Here is a 17,334-nt window from a genome sequence, read left to right as displayed (position 1 = left end):
GCTTAGTTGCTCTGTGGCATGTGGGATCTTCCCAGGCCAGGGCTCGAACCCGTGTCCCCTGCATTGGCAGGCGGATTCTCAACCACTGCGCCACCAGGGAAGCCCCTGAAATCATTTTTGATCATTTGAATATTGCTAGCAAGGTACAGAGCATCGAGAACAAGAGTGAAGGCGACTAGCTGGAGGGTGAGATAGTCACTAGGGAGAAGGCCACTGCAGTCTTATGCTTGACAATTAATTTTGCATTAAAATTGCCACGTTCCAGTCCCAGGAGCTGCTGCACAGAATTCACATTTACAAGAACGTGGAAACTGGCTGCAGTCGGCCCTCCGCTGTGTCTTTTTTCACGTGCGCTTCTGCGTGAGTTGGGCGCAGCCGGGACAAGTATCCATACTTCATTTCAGACTTTTCCCTCAAGCAGGTGCTGATTTGTGTTAAAGCATTTAAGTTTAACATCCTCTTTGCAATTAGAATTATGAAAGCATTTGCTAAGGACTGTAATCAGAGATGGCTCTGTCAGGGACTGTGGCCACAAAGCTATCTGTTCCTGGGACCTGTTCTATGGAAACTTAACCATCTCCAAGGACCATGATTTATTCCATGGGACCAGCCATTACATGATGGGTGAAGCATTTATGCAACTAATTTGCCTTTTAAGGGTGAAAAGCAAGGGTTATTATGTAATGCTGTATTAGTTTGCTAGGGCTGCCAGAACAAAGTATCGTAAACTGGGGGTCTTAAACAACAGAAATTTATTATCTCAGTTCTAGAGGCTAAAAGTCCAAGATCAAGGTGTCGGCAGGGCTGGTCCCTTTTGACGGCTGTGAGGGAAGACTGTTCTAGGCCTCTCTCCTTGGCTTGTAGATGGCCATCGTGACCCTGTGTCTCTTCACATCATCGTCCCTGTATGTGTGTCTTCGTATCCAAATTTCCTCTTTGTATAAGGACACCAGTCATATGGGTTAGGGCCCACCCTAATGACCTCATTTTAACTGGATTACTTTAAAGATTCTATCTCCAAATGAGGTCACATTCTTCAATACTGGGGTATAAGATTTCAACATATGAATTTGGGAGGGGAGGTACACAGTGCAGCCCATAACAAATGTGGTTATGGGTTATGGATTTTAGACAGTATGAAAGGAAGGCACTCCGCTCTATAATCAGCCTAGTCTGTGTTTATGATGAAGCTTTGGGGACCACCACGTAACATGAACAAGCTAGGCGTAGAGATTTTAAAGAATGCTCCTTTCAGGTTCCTTATTTTCATTTGTGTCTACTAAATCTAGAGAAAAGCTCAACCATGAAATAAGCCCCTTCCTAATTCTGAATGTCTCACTACTTAATCAAGACCCGTTGGAACCTGAGCCCTTTGCCACTTGGGCCTCCACAACTTCGTGGGCCCGGCACGCGTGGGTCCCCGTGACGCTGCCCGGTCTGAGGGCCGTGTGTCGTCCTACCAGGCAGCATCGCCGTCTGCAGAATGCAATCCCTGAAAACGGGACGTGTGCAGTGGTGCCAAGCTTCCTAACTCTTCCTGCCTTCCCACTCCTTTCTCAACCGGAATACTTCTTTCTTTCTTTTAGACTGAAGTGACGTTCACATAACAAAATTAAGCATCTTTAAGTGAACAATTCCTTTCTCAACCGGAATACTTCTTTCTTTCTTTTAGACTGAAGTGACATTCACATAACAAAATTAAGCATCTTTAAGTGAACAATTCAGTAGCCTTTAGTACTTCACCATCTGTGCAACCCACCCCTTCTATCTAGTTTCAAAACACTTTCATCATCGCCCCAAAAGAGACCCTGTACCTATTCATCAGTTACTCCCCCTTACCCCTCCACCCAGCCCCTGGTGACCACTAATCTGTGTTCTGTCCCCGTGGTTCTACCTACTCGGGACATTTCATATAAATGGAATCATACGCCATGTGTCCATCTGTGTCTGGCTTTTTTCATTAAGCATAATGTTTTTGAGGCTCACACGTGTTGAAATGTGCATCAGTACTTCATTCCTGGTTATGACAATAATATTCCATCACATGGGTAAAACCACAGTTTGTCCATTCAGTCACTGATGGACATTTGGCTGGTTTCCACCTTTTGGCTATTATGACCACAGCTGCAATGGACACGTGTGTGTGTGTGTGTGTGTGTGTGTAAATCAGTCTGATTATCTGATAGTACTTGGCGCCAACCTGGTTCTGATTTTTCTACATTTAAATCACAAAAGCATGACTTCAATTTTTTTTTTTTAAGTATTAAAATGATATTTGCCCAGAGTTTTTAAAAAGACAAATAGTATTAGAAGGTTTACATAAAAACAACCATCCTCGTCCCATCCGGCCCCGTCTCACAAGCTCCTCCCCGGAGCTCTCAGTCCGGCTTCTCACCTGTCGCTTGGTGCGTCCCTGTGCACCTCCCGCCCCCGTGCCGGAGGGACGGAGGTGGGCACTCCAGCTCCGCAGTGCTGGGCGGCGGCCTGGAGCTGACCGCACGTTTCCAGCTCCCCTTCCCGGGTGACTGGCTCACTGTTCACAGACCTTCCCTCTGCTAAGTCAGAATGTTGTGGGCATTTCTTTTTTTTTTTTTTTTTTAACATTTTTTTTGATGTGGACCACTTTTAAAGTCTTCATTGAATTTGTTACAATATTGCTTCTGTTTTATGTTTTGGTTTCTTGGCACTGAGGCATGTGGGACCTTAGCTCCCCGACAAGTGATCGAACCCATACCCCCTTAATTGGAAGGTAAAGCCTTAACCCCTGGACCACCAGGGAAGTCCCAGGCATTTTATACACTGCCAATCTCCTCTCCTATCCTCTTTGTCCTTGTGTATTTGGACGTTTTATTCCTGCAGTGCCGTTTGTTGAGGTCTTGGGGAGGAGATAAATGCATGTGTTCAATTCACCTTGTTTGACTAGAAGTCCAGTGAATTCCTTTAAAACAAAACAAAACAAAACAAAACAAAAACTTCGTCTTCCTTTATAACTTGTTGAAATGCGATCTATTTGCAGCGGAGAACATAAACGAGAGAAGAAAAATGTAAAACTACTCTCCAAGTTTGGATACCCCTCAAAGCCCACTCTGAGACAAGTTTTGGGTGCAAGTGATCTGGGGGGGAGGGGGTCCCAGGGGCACAGCGAGGACCTGCAGAAACGGGGAGATGCGGCGGCGCTGGCGAAGGGCGTTATCCGGTGTGTTACTGCCGTAGGTGCCCCGGCCTCGTTCCCACGGCGACCCTCTGAGACCCGGAGCAGGACGCACCGCAGCCAAGGGCCCCTCCTTCACTGGCAGGCGTTGCTCCTGGGACCTCAGCCCCCCGGCCGCCCTGTACACCGCCGAGCGGGCCTTTAGGCAGGGAATTCTTGGCCTGTAATAAAGGACTCGAGCTGGTGACTCGAGGGTGGGGACCAGGGCACCAACAGCGTCCGCTCAGATGACCCGGCATCTCAGCACCCAGAGAAAACGATTTCACAGCTTGCTGTATTTCTTTCCCGTCTCTTTCTGTGATTACGTCTGCATATATTCTTTTACGCTAATGGCATCCCACCGTGCACGTGGCTTTCTTTCACTTACTGCCATGTTGTTACAGAATCTCCTTAGTTGTAGTGAGGAGGAATGCGGGCTCAGGAACTCCGCGGTCACGTTCAAATACAGGCTGGACCGCTGACCAGGGAGGGATGGAACTACCTCGTTCAGGTTTCTCATCTATAACGTGGAAGGAGCGATCGCCCACCTCATACGGTGGCGGGGAGGGGAAAACACGCTGTCACATGGAAAGTTCTTGAAAATTTGCATGACACATAGTAAGTGTTCAGTAAATGTTGCCTTGTATTTTCTGCATGGTGTTGGTGGCTGTATAGTATTTCACTGTGTGGAAGTGATATCAGTTATCTCATCACCCCCTCCTGTTTGCTAGGGTTATAAGTATTTAGACACAGTAATCAACACTCAGTTCACCTCCTTCTCACTAAATCTTTGGGCACATCAACAATTATTTCTTTAAAATACATTCTTAGAAATGGAATTACTGGTTCATAAAGTCCAGACCTTGTTAAAGATTTTATATATGTAATTTCCCTTGAGAAATGTACCAATTTATTTTCCAAGTAGACCTTGAGAGTGGCCTGTTTCCTGTACTCAATTACCAAAAATGGGAATTTTTACTTAAAAAAATATGCTTTTGGCAACTTGAAAATCTTTAGGTTCGGTGTCATTTATTAAGCAGTTCATCTTTTCCTCATTACATTTAAATGCTTTAATTTCAGACAAAAAAATGTATATGCATATTTGGACTTGTTTCTGATATTTTTATTGTGTCACAGACTTCTACGTTTCTACGTTAGCACCCACCATCTCTCAAAACCCCCCAAATTCTATTGGGATTTTTAAAAATTGTTTTAAATGTATAGTTTAACTTGGGGGAAAATTGACATTGTTTGATACTAAACGTTCTCATCCAGGAACAAGACATGTCTTTCTGTGCAACAAGGACTTTTAGGATAATGACATTCATTCCAGAAACAGAGTTTTGAGGAGCTCAGTTTGTTTTCAAAAATCTAAAATTAATCTTACGTCTGCATTTTCAAATTTGCTTTTTTTTTTTTTTTCTTGGCCGCACCACGCGGCTTGTGGGATCTTGTTTCCCCGACCAGGGATTGAATCCGTGCCCTCGGCAGTGAGAGCACTGAGTCCTAACCACCAGACCGACAGGGAAGTCCCCCATTTTGCTTTTTATTTAACCAAATCTAAGGCATTTTATGATTTCTGCTCACTTTTATTCATTTCTCATCTATTTTTATTTTTCAACTGCTTGTTTTCTCTTCTATACTTCTCTTAGTTCATTATCCTAAAAAACAGCCTTTCTCTTGTTTTACTTATAAAATGTCAGCCCAAAATAAACAGCAGATATTCACTCAGTATGCATTTGATTCAATTCAATATAAATGAACATTCAGCAAATACTGGGTATTTGCCAAGTAAGTATAGTAAATCATGTGAATGTGCTACTTGATAATATAATGCATCCAAATCATTGAAAAATAATGACTATCGGAGTCCTTGCTTGTGGCCTAATCGAGTTTTCCACATGGTGTCCTGCCCAGCAGGCGGGCTCTTTCAGCCTTGTCCCCAAGACAGATCGCACTGACTGGCTCCGTGGCACCCTTTTACCTGAGAGACACTGTAAAGATGAGTGCTCTCCGCAGACCAGTGCCCATCCAGTGCCCGTGGCCCTCCTTCTCCTACCTGGCTTGGTACTTCCTTCCGACTTTCTCAGCCTTTCTGGACTGATTTCCTCCCCCTCCCTTCTTCAGGCATCTTGCCATGTCTCTGGGATATTGATTGCAGTCAAAGATTGGAAACAACTTAAACCTAGCGATAAGGGAATTTTAGAATAAATTTTAAATCTGTTCTGCAACTGACTAGCGCTGTGATCTTGAGCAAGTTAGTTCACCTTTTTATACCTGTTTCCTTGATAAAATGGGGATATTAGCCATACCTATTCCATGGGGTTGTTATGATGATGAAATGGGCTAATATTTATGAAGCACTAGAAGAGTACTTTATGCCCAGTAAGCAGTATATACATGTTGACTCAATAGATAGAGAAAGAGAAAAGAAAAAAAAATTCATGTAACACTAAACAATGGTAAAAAAAAATCAGGATTCAATATATATGACATTATTAAGTAAAACCATTTATATAATATATAAATCTACATATACAAGACATATTGTTAAGTTAAAAAGTGCAATGCAGAATAATACATATACTACGGTCATATATATATATACATATATACACATGTATGTGTATATATGTATCACACACAGACAGAAAATTATATAGAGGAGTACATCCCAAACTTTGGACTTAATAACTAATTTCTGGATGGAGAATTCTTATTTTAATTCTATATACTTCTATGCTATTTGAATTTCTTAATAATAACACTACATTAATATATTACTTGGGGCTTCCCTGGTGGCACAGTGGTTGAGAGTCTGCCTGCTAGTGCAGGGGACGCGGGTTCGAGCCCTGGTCTGGGAATATCCCACATGCCGCGGAGCAGCTGGGCCCGTGAGCCACAATTACTGAGCCTGCACGTCTGGAGCCTGTGCTCCGCAACAAGAGAGGCCGGGATAGTGAGAGGCCCGCGCACCGTGATGAAGAGTGGCCCCCGCTTGCCACAACTAGAGAAAGCCCTCGCACAGAAACGAAGACCCAACACAGCCATAAATAAATAAATTAATTAATTAAAATATATATATATATTACTTGTATAAATGAAAATTTATTTTAGAAGAATAAAACAGGCAAAAGACATGAACAGACAATTCACAAAAGAAGAAATACAAATTACTTCCAAACATATAAAAAGACCTCAAGATCAGTAAAATATAAGTTGAAACAAAGAGATGCCAATTTTTCCCTATCAAAAAATAAAAATGCTTAGTAACATCCAGGATTAAAGCTTTACTTGGTCATTAAATGTTGATGGAGTTTAAAGAGGGGAAATTTTATTTCTAGCTTTGTGTCATGATGTCAAATACTGACAAACTCACGTCAAGAAAGAAATTGCATGCAGCATAATATTTTAAGATAAAAATGTTACGCTGCTTTTTCTTTTTTTTTGCATTTGAAATTTTACACAAAGAGTTTCTTGAAAGAAAAATATAAAGGTTAAACATACTCTGATTATATGATCCTGCAATAACTCTCCTTAGTATTTACCTGTATAAGTGGAAAACTTATGTTCACACAAAAACCCTGCACACAACTGTTTATAGCAGCTTTATTCATAAATGACAATACTTAGAAGCAACCAAGATGTCCTTTAATAGATTAATGGAAATACAAACTCTGGGGCATCTAGATAATGGAATAGTATTCAATGCTTAAAAGAAATGAGCTATTAAGCATGAAGAGACATTGGAAGAACTTTCAACGTGTAATGCTAAGTGAAAGAAGACAATCTGAAGTGCCGCATACTGGATGGTCCCGAGTCTATGACATTCTGGAAAAGGCAAAACCTATAGAGGCAGTAAAAAGATCATGGGTTGCCAGGGGTTTCGGGGAGGGAGGGATGAATAGGTGCAGTGCAGGGGATTTCTAGGGCAGGGAAATTATTCCATATGACACTACCATGGTGGATACATGTCATTATACATCTGTCAAAACCCACAGAATGCAACACAGAGAGCGAACCCTGATGTAAACTATTGACTTTAGTTAATAATAGTATATCAATATGCATTCATCAGTTGTAACAAATTATCACACTAAAGCAAGATGTTAATGGGGGAATGGGGATGGCTGATGAGGTACGTGGAAACTTTTCTATAAACTTAAAACTGCTGAAAAGAAAAGTCTATTAGTTTTTTAAAAGTGTAAAGATTGAGGTTTATGCTTCCCACCAGATCTGCTGGGAGAGCCACAGGCAGAGCCCAGTAATCTACCACAGCTGAACCGCTCCCTGGGTTCGAGGCACGCCCAGATACTTGAAGAAGGAAGAAGGTAGCAGGCATATTTAGCTGGTTTCTTTGCATTAGCAGAAACCCCATCAAAAAATTAAAAATCCCCGGGCTTCCCTGGTGGCGCAGTGGTTGAGAATCCGCCTGCCAATGCAGGGGACACAGGTTCAAGCCCTGGTCTGGGAAGATCCCACATGCCGCGGAGCAACTAAGCCTGTGAGCCACAACTACTGAGCTTGTGCGTCTGGAGCCTGTGCTCGGCAACAAGAGAGGCCACGATAGTGAGAGGCCCGCGCACCGCGATGAAGAGTGGCCCCCGATTGCCGCAACTAGAGAAAGCCCTCGCACAGAAACAAAGACCCAACACAGCCAAAAATAAATAAATTAATTAATTTAAAAAAAAAAATTAAAAATCACTCTCCTCTCTGCCCCGTAATATCCCTCCAACACCCACCTCGACACCCACCTCCTGCATTTTTACTCACCCCTGAACCAAATTCTATTGTCAGACTCTGTTTCTCGAGTCTGTTCAGAGCCACACATGAAACTGGCCCTCGTGGCCTGACCTCTGACAGGTGGGCTGCTTCTAAACTCACGCCACCTTTGTACCTCGTGTGCCTGCAGGATAACGGGTGGCTCTCAGCCACGGTGGCATCCTCTTCCTTCAGCTTCATCCACCTGGATTCCTGTGTCCCGATTTCAGATTCAGTTTTCGCCAAAACGTAGAGTCCAAGAGGGCAGGGAACGCTATTTTCACTGTTTTGTTCTCTGATGTGTTTCCTGCACGAAAAACAATGCCTCATTCATAAAAGGAGTGTAAAAAATACTTGCAAAAGATAAATGGATGAATAAAGAAAGGAAAAATATATACATACATATATATATATATATATATTTTTTTTTTTTTTTTCCCCAAACTGTTCCTTTTTTGGAAAAAGCTCTTTTTTTTCCTCTAAGATTATGTCCTTCCTACTTCTTTGGTGTTAAAATGTCTTTCCTCAAGAAATAGTGGTTGTCCCTGTGGGAGGGACATTTACGTTTCCCTGTCATCCTTCGTACATTTTGATATTACTGTTCAAAACAAATACAAATTTTAAATAAAAATAAAGTAATTGAAGTCCTTGCTTTTATGATGGCAATTTTTAAAGAATGCCCATAATTGGCAAAATAAAAAAAATTTAATTGCAACCTTGGATTGATTTCCTAGATTTATTTAATTTGATGTTTGTTTGTTTGTTTCTAATAGCCAACCACCCAAATCCCGCAGCGCTGAGTACAGGGTCTTGTGCGTGCTTGATGAGTGAGTTTACCGCCTCTAGTTTGAAATGCCTGAGGTTGGTGTATGGACCTCACAACAATAAAAATGTGCGTCGTGACACTGTTAAGGGACCTTGTCACTGTACTCTAGTGACAAACTCCTAATTGCTTTCCCCAGCATGAGGCTCTCCCGCTGCCTCCATCTCACACTTCCCGCATCCGTCTACAGCGCCCTTGGGGCCGCGCCGGGCGGAGGCGATGCGGGATGGGAGGATGGGGCCCTCTGCCAGCGTCCTGGAGCCCGTGGCGCTGGGTTGCAAGTGAGGCTGTCGGTTGGGGCTTGTTACAGGGCCCCGGACTCGAAATGGGGCTGAGGGGTGTCCTGAAATGAAGTTGGAAAGACACCCTGCGAGGCTTTCACGCTGCTCTGCCCTCTCCCCCTCCAGAAGAGGTCTTCCTCACCTTCGCATCCTGGAGGCTGGCAGAGCGTGACCTTATTTGGAAGTAACATCTTTGCAGATGACATCACACAGGAGTTGGGAAAGAGGAGGCTCAATCCCACACGACTGGTTTTTCCAGAAGAAGAAAACACCCTGTGAAGAGGCGGACACCCCGGAGAGGCCACGTGCCACCCGCGGCGGAGATGGGAGCGCTGCGGCCGCGAGCCAAGGACCGCCGGGCATCCGCGAGGCTGGACCAGGCCGCGCGCATGCGCCTGGCGTCGGGGCGGAGCGGCCCCGCCCGCCAGCGCTGCTGCTTCCGGAGAGAAGCGGGGCCCGCGGGTCGCGCAGGTCTTGGTTCCTTGTTACAGCAGCCCTGAGAAATGGGTGCCTTCTCCAGTTTCTTTGATTTGAAAGGTAAGCCTTCTCCACTGGGTGACGAGCGCGCCCACCAGTTTTTTGTTTTGTTTTGTTTTGTTTCCTCGCAGTTGATAATTCGAACTCCATGTATTGGTCGAGCTCCGTGAGGTTAAGTACTCCTTTTTTATTCCCCCCAAATGTCCCACTCCCGGGAAACAGATGCTCACATGACACCCACAGTATCCGAGGGGGTTCCCAGTTCACCAGCTCTGGACACTCTTGCTTGGTCTTCAGCTGGGGTGGTGTTGGAGGGAACCCGCGGACCCCGTTCAGATGCAGGTTCGGATTCCACAGGTCGGGGTACAGCCTGAGCCTCTGCATTTCCAGCGCTGTCTATGGTCACGTGGATGCTGCTGGTCACCCCAACATGCTTGGAGCACTAAAGCTTTAGTTCACGCCCCATCGGGGTCCGGTGGAAAACTACCGGCTCCCTTAGTGGACAGCCAGGGCCGGACTGGGGAACCGTCCAGAACAGGCCTCCCAACCATGGGCTGGATCAGGAGATAGAACCCTGCCAGCTCTGGGCTGCTTGCTCCCACAGTGACGTCCCTTCTCCAGGGTTATTTATTTTTATTGCCAAGGACTTATCTTTTGGATTCCAGTTTACTGATGAAGAAACGGTTAAAATGCCTTGCACGAGATCGTGGAGATTTTGTTATCAGCTCCACAGTTTCCAGCTTGTCAGTGCCTCTGATTCCTCTCTGGGATTTCAAAGCTCTTCCTAAGTCCAGATGCCCTGAACACTTAAAGCTGCTTGAACAATAATAAAACTAGTAACTGTAATATTTAAATTAAGTAAAAACTGAAAAAGAAGTCTCCATTTTTTTTCACTTGTCAAACATCTGATTGTTAAAGCAGAGAAACTGATCGTTGGGACGTTTTAGCCCTCTTCTTAGGAGTGATGGTGGGTGGGATAAAATATAAGCTAGTGCTGCTTTTTTATGTTAACATCTGACAATGTGAGAAACGGACTTTCACAGATTAAGAACAGCCTTACCGATACATTAGAAGCCTGAACCTCAAATAAGCTTTTGTTCCTTCTGAGGACACAGCACTAAATTGAATCGTAACCCGCACTTCATCACTACTGTGACGTGCAGGACACTGAGAGGGCACCACTGTCCCCGGACGGCCTCTGTGCTGACAACTCTCTGATTGCATTTCTTTAGGGGGTTTCTATTACTGTGAAGAAAACTTTTTTTACTTCTACCACATGATTTGACACTAAAAATTATTAGAAAGAACTTAACAAAACCAAAGCCACAAGAACAACAACAAAAAACCAGTGTGTTTTGTATGTGTATCATTTTTATGCTCGAGACTGGTTTTATTGTTTTTGGAACTATTACAAGACTTCTGTTAAACATGTTGAATGTTAAGAGGAAACAGACTCTTGGCAAATGTGGAAAACCAATTACAGAAAACGTCTCTGCTAGAGCTGGAAAACACAGGGAGGGACAGAGGGGCTTGTGCACCCCTCCACCTTCTCCAACCGCTGAAAACACACAGACGGTGCGTGGCCTTGAGGAAAAATACGACTGTTGCATCGTTGTCTTTACTTTTATATTTACGGGCAAAAGACAGAAAAATGACACTTCTCAGTTAAATCTACTTGTAATGTAGTAGGGTACAACATACAATTGCTTTTCTTAAGGTAAATCTGATGTACAGGAAGTAATATTTCCAAAATAAATAACCTAGAGTATGACTATTTGCTCTACAAAAAGGAGAAAAAAAAAAGCCTCGCCACGAATAAAGAAATCAAATGACCTTAAATTTTAAACACCTGAATTAGAAATATTAATTTACTCAACTTTTGAGAGCATAACTGTTGTATACAGTGTGGTAAGAGCATGCTATTGTGTGAATACTAATTATAAGATATACTTTTATCTACGTACATACTGACAAGATTGAAACAGATGACACTTCAATTTTGAATTGATTAAAATTTGAAAAGCTAGAAAGCTGGTCTCGGGAAAAAATCAATAGAGGAGACAAAACCTTTTCAGCTGTGATTTAGCGATGGTTTCATGATGTTATTCGTGTGTTCCGTGCTGTGCTAAGCGCCAAGATGCACAGGTGATTAAGACGTGGTCTCTGACCTCAGGGAACCTCCAGTCTTGGAAAGGCAAGGCAGCAATTCAAAAACGATATGGTCAGCGAACAGTAGACGCAGCCCACACGGAAGGGGCCCAGGGCGTCTTCACGGTGTGTTCAGGACAGAAAGAGCAGCGGACTCAAGGGTCCAGGTGTATGGGGAGGAGGAGTTTGCTGTGAGAGACAGAGAGGATGCAGAAGGGCCAGGCCGCAGGCTGCGCTGGAGGAGTGGGTCAGGGTCAGATCCTGACGGATGTGAGAGGCAGGCAGGACCAGAAGAGGGAAGGAGATACACGTTCAGTCAGGCTTTTTGAAAAGACTTTTAAGAAGTGTGGGCAGACTGAAAGGAATCGGCAAAGGAAGGCATCTGGGGACCAGCATCCCCACCAAGGCTCAGGGGTACAGAGAGAAGATGGCATTTCCAGAATCTGGCTGTGTGCTGGAGCCCAGGAAGAGACAGTGGCCACCTGTTGAGTGCTAAGGATACTAGTACAAAGAGAAATGAGAGCGGGTGCTTGTTATTCGATTTAACGCATTTTTACACATTTGTAAGGTGTCTTAATACTTGGATTTGAGAAATATCAGACGGTAAGGGCTTAATTATGGACCTTTGTTAAAAAAAAAAAAATCAATGAAAAGACAGCCACTGAGGAATAAGAGGCCAGATGGCTCTCTCTGTGGGCTCTGCAGAGGTGTCTCCCCTGCCCTTCTGGGCACCTGGGCTGTTGAGACACTGATGCTGGTCGTGCCCGTCACCCACTGGTGGCAGCGGGCTTGGGCGGGTCGGGCTTACCAGGTGCTGTGCCACCCTCCACGCTGCTCTGTGCGCTTCCCTGCCAGTGTTTCACTGCAGACGGAGGCCTGTTGACCAAGGACAAAGAGCCAGGAGTGCTGCCGTGGGTACGGGGTGGGGAGTGGAGGACAGCGGAACACAATCCTTTCATCCCTCTCAGCCCCCAGAACGTCAAATCCGAACGCTGATCCTTCATCACAGAAGTTAAACAGACTTAGCCAACTCAATTTCCAGTGACAATGAGCATCAGAAATCACATGGATTAATGAGTCACAAGTGATCCCCTTCAGAATGATTTTATTTCTGATTTCTTAACCTCCTGATACAGGCACTTGGAACGAGCGAAGACAGGGACTGAGACAGACTGCCCTCCCCCCTGTCTTGGGCAGAGCTACAGATGAAGACTATAATGGCCACTAACTCTGGGACCAGTGCCTAGACAGAGCAAGGTAAACGTGAGGGACGGTGACCCTGTACCCTTGGCTGTCATTAAGGATGTTGCCACTTCTCAGCTGAAGATACAGACTGAAGAAAAAAAGGCAAAAAGGCAAAAAAAAAAAGTCTTAAAGGCACAGCCCTTTGCCTCAGCTTTATGCTCCTGAGCCCCCCAGATTCCTGTCTTGCATCCTTTTTTTTTTTTTTAAATTTTATTTTATTTTTGGCTGCGTTGGGTCTTTGTTGCTGTGTGCAGGCTTCTCACTGCGGTGGCTTCTCACTGCGGTGGCTTCTCTTGTTGCGGAGCATGGGCTCTAGGCTCTTCTCTTGTTGCGGAGCACGGGCTCTAGGCTCGAGGGCTTCAGTAGTCGTGGCTCACCGGCTTAGTTGCTCCGCGGCATGTGGGATCTTCCCAGACCGGGGATTGAACCCGTGTCCCCTGCATTGGGAGGTGGATTCTCAACCACTGCGCCACCAGGGAAGTCCCTGTCTTGCATTCCTGATTGCTCCTCCCTTCTCGGTCTTGTGAAGGACTGGCTGATTTGTCCGCATTCAGACACTAACTGAATGACGCCAGCGCCTGCTCTGGGACTGACACCGATCAGATGCAGCTACCACGGCCAGTAGGTATTATGGGGGTCCTGAGAAGCAATACGCCAGAAAGAAGAAAAAGACAAAAGACAGAAAAGCAGAGGGTGAGGGGACTTGCTCATGGGCTACTGTCCATGTACATGTCTGTTTAAAAGAGAACAGGAGATGCAAATCTGAGGGGGTGTTTCTCTTTAAAAATGATAGGGATGCTTCACTTTCTGTAGCAAAATAAATACAGGTGGCAATCTTGTATCTACATGGTCACCTGAAACATAAATGAATGACAGGGCTAATGCAAAAATATTTAAATCCGTAACTGTCAAAAAGAACTGATAAAAAATGAATAATCATATCCATAGAAGTAACTAAGTCTGCCTAGTGAGTGACTGAAAACACAGAGCCAGCTGCTTTGAGCAGATTCAGACAGGATTTTAGGCCCGAGTCCCAGCTCTACACCCACCAACTGTCTGACCTTGGGCAAGCTACCTGACCTCTAGAGCTTCAGTTTCCAAATCTTTAAAATGGGGATGCTTGTACCTGCTCCCAACATTTTTGTGAAGATCAAAGAAGACACTTAGAACAGGGTTTGGCATATATCAAGTGTTCCATAAATACTATCACTCTATACAGACTAACCTATAGTTATACATCAAATACCAAAGCAAAAATCTTAAGGAAAAAACTTTTTGGAAAAGTCTTAAACTTACTTGGTAAGACACTGCATGCCTTGTAGACTGTATCATATTACCTGCTGCTTGTGTTTATTGTAAACAATTTATTTTTATTTCACTCAGCTTAACCTCTAAATTTTAATAACTTAAGTAAAAATCTGTTTAATTAGGAAAATCAACAATTTAAATACTAGAAGCTTAAATAATCAAAACTGAATTTGCTTCACTCACAGACATCACACAACTATTCATGTTTCATTTCTGGAGACAGCTAGAATCTTTATGCTGATGATTTCTGCTTTTTCATTCCTTTATTAAGATGGGTAAGGGTGAGGGAGCCTGCAACAATTGTCATTTGAGGAAGCTGCAACAATGTTTAAATTTTTTCCTTGTATTTCTTCCCTTTCCGTAACAAATAAGGGGGGGGGGCAATATCAAATTAGTATAATTTTGAGGAAAAGCCTGTAAAACAAATTTCTGTAACATCAAATCTGGTTTAGTGGAAATCCCTCTATTAAGGAATGAGGTCATGTCTCTTGCAATGAATCATGTCCATTAAATTTATCTTCTTTTCTGGATACTTTCCTTCCTTCATTTGTTTGTCATTTCCAAATCTCTAATTCTTGTTGATTGCTCAATTAAATGAAAGCACTGATTTTTTTTTTTTTAATTTTGAAGAGGGCACAAAACTGTACCTACAAAATATTATCTATATCAACGCGTGTGCTTTTAACGCTACAATAATTTTTCCTATTCAGTTTTTTTTAAAAAGCAAATACCGACTTATTTTATTCAAAACTCTCCAAACAGTTTCCATTTCTGTATCTCTTATTTCATGTGTGTCTTCTCTCCTTTGCCACCTTCCTACGCCTTTGATACTGGGGACAAAATAGGAAAGATGGTTATTCCTTATTATAATATTCTGTTACCTAGAAAACTTCTTTAGGATGAAAGAAAACCTTGCTTTTCACATTGACTAATAACTGATTGACCTCCGTACATTTCTCTACTGTTCATTTTCCTTTATGCCAAAATTACTAAAAGATTACAACTTCACTTAAATAACTCCCACATATTTCCAAAGACAATCTTAGGAGAACTGTAATCTCCTCAAGGGTTCTTTAAAAGGTCTCATCTATTCCAAGGCCTTGAGATATGATCCAGTACATAGGATGTATCAGAACTTTACGCCTAGAATCAGAATCAGAGTTATTTTTACAATGGAAGCAAACTTGGAAAGCGACCAGTCCAGCGTAAGGACACTAAGACCTAGAGAAGCTGCACTTCTACAACAAGGTTGTTTCCTATATATATGTATGTATATATGATGTACATATTGCTGAAATTTTTATAAAGGATATTCAGAGGAACTATCATAGATCCTAATTAAAGAAATCTTGAAGACAAAACAGCCGTTTTTATAACTTGGCGCTTTTCAATTACCTTAGCATTTTTTTATCTTAAAGGAAACCTTTATGTCAAACACAAATGATTTTCTTTCCTAGTGGAGATGGTTTTGTATTTTGAAACAGCACCTCGGTTCCATTCTCGGATGCCATGATCTCGTGAAAGTTAGGTTTTCCCACTCCGGGTTCCCACCGCCGCAGGGACTGCGGGCCGGAGGGACCGGGCCGCCCCGGGACCTCGCTGCGCACCCATCTTGCTCGGTGGAAGGGCGGCGGGCAGAGACAGAGACGGCCGCGACCAGACAATGTCCTGCATTCACGGGGGCCTCGGCCAATCACAGGCCGGCGCCTTCCGGCCCCGCGCGGCGCCACCGGCCACGCTCGGGCCGGAGGAAAACCTGGCCTCCGGGCGGCCCTCTGCGGCCATCCCGGGGCAGGGCGCCGCGCTCCGACTGCGCCCCGTCCGGAGCAGGGGGCCTGGGGCGGTGGGCGCCGCGGCGTCCCCCGGGGCAGGGGTCGCGCACGGAGGGCAGGACGCGCCGCCCCCTCTGGCTCGAACGCGGCGCTGTCCCTTTAAGACGAGCCTCCTCCCGGGCCGAGAAACGCGTCGGCGGCCCCGCCGCGGGGGGCAGCGACATCCGGGCTACCGGGCTGGCGACGACGACGGCCCCTTGGGCAGCTCCCAGCCCCTGCGGGACGCCCGGCTGGGGGGCGCCGCCGGGGCCTGCGGGGGCCTTCGGCGCCACGTGAGCACCCCAGCCCCGGAGCGCCCTGCCGCCGCCCGCCCCCACCTCGCTGTCGCCTGGCCCCGGACGCCTGGGCCCGGCACGCGGGTCACGGACGCTTCGCTCTCGGGGCCGCGCCGCGCGCGCGCCCACGTTGGGTCCGCCCCACCTCCTGCGCGTGCACGGGGGGCGGGGCGCCCGGGAGGCCACCAATCAGCGTCGGCCGGCCCAGGACCGCCTCTGAAGTCCTCGCGGGGGGCGGCGCGGGAGGCAGAACTTCGTGGGGGGCGCGGCGCCGGGAGGCGGGCGGGGGAAGCGGGAGTGCGGAGCGGCTGGGAAGCCGGGCGCGGAGGCCACCGGCTCCGACTCAGAAGCTCCGCGGAAGTGAAAGGGCGGGAGCGGCGGGGAGGGGCGCGGGCCGCGCGTGAGAACCGGCGCGGGCGGACGGGCGGGCGGGAGGAGGGGGGCGGCGCCAGGAGCAGGTGGTGAGGCCGGAGGGGGGAGGGGAGGGGAGGGGAGGGGGCGAGTGGGCACGTCCCGGAGATTGGAAAACCGGGGATGGACGTGCCGGGTTAATGAGCATAAAGCCAGGATCTGTCAAGGCTTATTTATGCAGCACAGAGAACTAAAAGAAGTTGTGTACTTACTGGTGAGATAGGCTCTAAGATTCTCCTCTGTCCGAGTTTTTCTAAAGAAAAGTGGTTACATATTTTTAATGTCTGGTAGTATTTATTAAAACCGAAAGTTGATCACAATATTTCATCGTGGGAGTTGGGGGGAAAAAAGGAACAAAAGGCATTTTTAAACTAATTTCATTTCTGTGATCTCTTCTACCGAACATTTGGGGAAGAATATATGTTTCAGCCATCGGATACACTGACTTAATTTTTAGGGTAGAGTAGGGGGTGTATGTGAACGTGAACAAACCCGTACCCCGAAGTCTCATTTTCCTCACCTGCAAAATGAAAGCCATGAACTCCTCTGACTAATCGCGCAGCGTGTTTTGTGATTCGATGTA

General features: G+C 45.5%; 1 long non-coding RNA gene across 2 annotated transcripts; it reads right to left on the bottom strand.

Annotated features, from left to right (window-relative positions):
- Positions 1-12,768: 12,768 nt before the first annotated feature.
- LOC130705530 (uncharacterized) lies at positions 12,769-16,417 on the bottom strand. 2 transcript variants are annotated; one of them, XR_009005807.1, is made up of 2 exons: positions 15,629-16,417; positions 12,769-13,564 (listed from the first exon to the last, which is right to left on the bottom strand). It is a non-coding gene; the product is annotated as an uncharacterized LOC130705530 (long non-coding RNA). The 2 variants fall into 2 exon arrangements; XR_009005806.1 differs by having other exon boundaries at positions 15,721-16,417.
- Positions 16,418-17,334: the final 917 nt, after the last annotated feature.

Source organism: Balaenoptera acutorostrata, chromosome 17, assembly GCF_949987535.1.
Source record: "Balaenoptera acutorostrata chromosome 17, mBalAcu1.1, whole genome shotgun sequence".
In the NCBI taxonomy this organism is placed as follows: domain Eukaryota; kingdom Metazoa; phylum Chordata; class Mammalia; order Artiodactyla; family Balaenopteridae; genus Balaenoptera; species Balaenoptera acutorostrata.
The sequence above is the reverse complement of the archived record's forward strand: the minus strand, read 5'-3'. Positions and strand labels throughout refer to the sequence as shown.